The sequence below is a fragment of the Marmota flaviventris genome, chromosome 17 (assembly GCF_047511675.1).
Source record: "Marmota flaviventris isolate mMarFla1 chromosome 17, mMarFla1.hap1, whole genome shotgun sequence".
NCBI lineage: Eukaryota > Metazoa > Chordata > Mammalia > Rodentia > Sciuridae > Marmota > Marmota flaviventris.
In genome coordinates, this window is record NC_092514.1 from 31,261,666 (window position 1) to 31,266,369 (window position 4,704).

General features: G+C 36.9%; 1 pseudogene; it reads right to left on the reverse strand.

The window, feature by feature from the left end:
- Positions 1 to 2,634: 2,634 nt before the first annotated feature.
- LOC139702500 (olfactory receptor 1468-like) lies at positions 2,635 to 3,537 on the reverse strand (annotated as a pseudogene).
- Positions 3,538 to 4,704: the final 1,167 nt, after the last annotated feature.

The window sequence follows — 4,704 nt, forward strand, 5'->3', positions numbered from 1 at the left end:
ATATGGTATTTAAGTTAAATGTGGTAAAGAATGCAGTACTTAAAGAATGGTACTGGGATGATTGACATGGTAAAATATTAAATGAATTCCTTACACTCTTTTTTTTGAGAGAGAGAGAGAGAGAGAGAGAGAGAGAGAGAGAGAATTTTTAAATATTTATTTTTTAGTTTTCAGCAGACACAACATCTTTCTTTGTATGTGGTGCTGAGGATCAAACCCCAGCCACACGCATACCAGGCGAGCCCGCTACCGCTTGAGCCACATCCCCAGCCCCAATTCCTTACTCTCTTAAATAAAGTGCATTTTAGATGGCTTAAAGCACTAAATAAAAACTACAATTTATAAAACTATTTAATACAAGAAAATATTTAAATTCATGCAAAATTCAGAAACTACACTTTTTAAGTTTCACACATTTGATCATGTAAAAATAAGAATTTTAAAAATTAGTTTATTAAACAAGCATATTAACTTAGTTTCCCTTTCAAAACTTGTATATTACCATAATGAAAGCATATTTTTAATTAAAATTAGCAGTACCTTAATTCAAGATTTACTTTTTTCCTAGGATTAAAAGTAAAGATAATTATAAGGTGAAAAATTATAAAGTTAGCTTTGAATATAATTTTAAAATATCTCAAGAATACTTAAGAGATTTGTGAAGATGACATTTATTGGGAATTAATTCATTTATCCCCATTACCTGATCACTCCTGAAATTAGGAACTAAGGTGTAAGAAGTCAAGAGGACCCAAAATTACCCTGAAACTTTGAAAAACATTCATCAGTATGCTGGAATATTCTACTTGTTCAAAGCCACAGGGTAAAGTATGTGCTGATTGGCATCTATTTCAAAAAGAATGGAGAGAAAATGGCAGGCACACAGAGCCTCATTGGTGTCCCCCTAAACGTTACGGAGTAAGGACTGGAGGAAATAGTAAGCCATGAGCCAAATTAAGAACACTATTACCTGTGTCTCTTGTCAACAGTATTTGAAAATGATATTTTCAAAAGGCTAAATGTAATGTGGCAGTGCTAGTCTAAGGAAACATCAGTAACCACATTGCTCTCTTTTGGCAATCCCCCTAACCTGTAACTTAGTACAGGGTGTAGGGTGAGGGTCCAATGGGATTCTTTTCCAAAATGTGGCTGAGAATAATCCTTTTTGTGAACATATACCCAAAATACACAAACATACACAGTCTATTAGATAACTATTTGGAAGATAATGTGAATCAAGAAATAGAATGTAGGACAAAGAGCATATGTGGGTAAATAATAAAGAGTTCAACTTTGTGTGGTCAGAAAGCATCAAGTGAAGATGTCCATTGAAAAATGAGGATAACAACTATGACATAGGCTGCAGAGATGTGGAGGTCAGTGCCATTTAAAAGAAGTTGAGGGCGGGGATGTGGCTCAAGCCATAGCGCGCTTGCCTGGCATGCGTGCGGCCCGGGTTTGAACCTCAGCACCATATACAAACAAAGATGTTGTGTCCGCCGAAAACTAAAAAAATAAATAAATATTAAAAAATTCTCTCTCTCTCTCTGTCTCTCTCTCTCTCTCTGTCTCTCCCCCCCCCTCTGTCTCTCTCTCTCTCCCTCTCTCTTTAAACAAAATAAATAAAAAATAAAAGTAGTTGAAATAACAGATTTGGTTGCCATCACTTGCAGGGGTCAAAGAAACTAATGACCAAGAATGGAAACCTAGACAATGATACATACAGCTCACTGTTTCTGAGGTGGGGAGAGGTGAGAAGAACCTCCACAATATAATAGTCTGCAGTCTTAAACAGGTTCAGTACTGACGCATAGTGGAGAATTGGCGTGTTCAAATTCCACATTCTTCAATCTTTGACACATAATAAGATTCCCTTTCCTTCATGGAACTATCACAGGAATTAAATAAGATCATGGATGTAAAGTTTACTGATAACTTCAAAAACCAAGGAGAGAAAGGTGATCCTTAAAGAGTGAGGTTGAAAAGCAGACTCTGGACTCCTTGACCATTCTTGAGGCAACAGCACTTAGGGCCCCAAGAGGACTTTCTTTCCAGCAAATACAAACTAAATTGCTATAAGAAAGCAAATATAATGTGTATTTAAATACATATCAAGTAAAAAGGAAGGAACATGCATACATGAGGAAAAAAGAGAAGTAAAAAAAGATTAACAGAATGATGTGAACACTTGCTCAGAAAGAGATTTCTATTTAGGAATGAAAAGTTCAATCTACAAGAGCGACTGTTGACCTGAGTTGTTTGAATCTTAGCATTGACCTAGGCAAACAGACGATCATTTAAAGCTGAGTTATGGTTTTCAAAAAGCAACACATGATAAATTAGTGTTTTAATAACTTCAGACAGAAATTTGAATTAAATGATTTAAATTATGCCTTCCGAGGTCAGCTAGAATTGACAAACAAGAAACCTTCCCAGTAGGTCACTGATAACATCTTTTACAACAACTACACATCCCCATTTCAGTTTTTATTTAATGGAAAATTATTCCACTTGAACAGAAACATGGAAAGAAAGGTCTACAGTAATATTCAAATATCAAGCTCAGTACTTATACTGGACAACACTGTGTACAAATTTCAAGTGTTACCATGATGCAGAGAATAGAACTATCTTCTAACAAAAGACTCTTCTCAGGGCTCCCTTCATGTGTCTGTTCCTCAGGCTGTAGATAAAGGGGTTCAGCATGGGAGTCACCACCATGTACCTCAGAGCCATAATAAAATCTTTCACACTAGAATTGCTAGCTGATGGACATAAGTAGAGACCAACAATGGCCCCACTGAACAGTGAGAACACAGAACACGGGTGGAAAAGGCCTTGTGGATCCCACGAGAGGAAAAAACCTTGAATATGGAGGACAAAATTCATGCATAGGATACAATGATCAGTAGGAATGGGATGACAATAACAAGTCCTCCCATGATAAATATCATTAACTCATCTACATGATTGCCAGAGCAAGCAAGCTTCAGCAGAGCAGATATGTCACAGAAAAAGTGTAAGATCAGGTTGTCTGAATAGAAAGACAGTTGCCATGAGCAGAGTGTGCAACATGGAATGGGGCATGGTCAGCACCTGGGACAGAACCACCAGGGAGAGCCAGCTCAGGGCTCACGACAGCTGTGTAGTACAAGAAGGAGATGGCTGCATAGGGGTCATAGGCCATGGCAACAAGGAGATAGCTCTGGAGGTTTCCAAAAATCAGGAAAAAGTACATTTGAATCAGGCAGGCTGCAAAGGGAATGGATGGAACTTGAATCTGCGTGTTCTGCAATAGTTTAGGAATGGTCACATAGGAAAAGCAGAGATCAGAGAAAGACAAGTTGCTGAGAAACAAATACGTGGGTGTGTGGAGATGGGAATCCAGCAAATGGGAATGATGATGATGAGGTTTCCCAGGATGATGGTAAGATACATGGAAAGGAATAGGGCATAGAACAGGTTCTGGTGCCCTGGCTGGATGGGCAGGCCCAGGAGGAGGAACTCTGAGATGATAGTTTGGTTCCTTCCTCTCATGTTCTGTCTCTAGTATATTTTACAGAAAATAATAGAATCCCTTAACAATCCAAATAAATAAACATTGTTCTATTGTCATACATTGTCTGATACTCATCATATAATAATTAATTTCATTTTCTTTATAATAATCTAAATCTTTAATGCCCAAATGTCTATTTTCTGCATAATCATTGATGTCTTTTTCCTTAACTTCTCTGTAACATGTTTGAATATTTAATGCTTTCCTAAACACTGTTGTCTATTTGCTTCTGAGACAAAATGCATTGTTATTTTTCATACCTGCCTGGCTGATAATCCTAGGGAAACATAATTGGCTCCTATTCCATCTGTATCTTATATGTTGATGTTCCTTGGGGATTTTTTATTTTTTATCTGTTGTAATTAGTTATACATGACAGTAGAATGTATTTACACACTTTGATATATCATACATAGATGGGATATAATTTCTCATTTTTCTGAGTATACATGTTGCAAAATCATATTGGTCATGCAGTCACACATATACATACAGGAATAACGTCTGTTTCATTCTACTATCTTTCCTATTCCCTCATCCCCACATAACCATGTTTATGTGGGTTTGTCCCTATGTCCTCTACTCTGTGCCATTGGTCTACAAGTCTGTTTTGGTGCCAATATCATGCTGTTTTTATTACTATAGCTCTGTAGTATAGTTTAAGGTCTGGTATTGTGATGCATCCTGCTTCACTTGTCTTGCTAAGGGTTGCTTTAGCTATTCTGGTCTCTTAATTTTCCAAATAAATTTTGTGATTGCTTTTTCTACTTCTATGAAGAATGTCATTGGGGTTGTAATAGTAATTGCATTCAATCTGAATAATGCTTTTGGTAGTATGGCCATTTTGACAATATTAATTCTGCCTATCCAGGAGCATGGGAGATCTTTCCCTCTTCTGAGGTTTCCTTCAATTTCTTTCTTTAGTGGTCTGTAGTTTTCATTGTAGAGGTTTCACCTCTTTTGTTAGATTGATTCCCGGGGGTTTTTTTTTTGGGGGGTGGGGGTGGGGGTTGTTTGTTTGAGGCTATTGTGAATGGAGTAGTTTTTCTAATTTCTCTTTCAGTGGATTCATCATGGATGTATAGGAATGCATGTGATTTATGGTTGTTCATTTTATATCCTGCTACTTTGCTAATTAATTATTA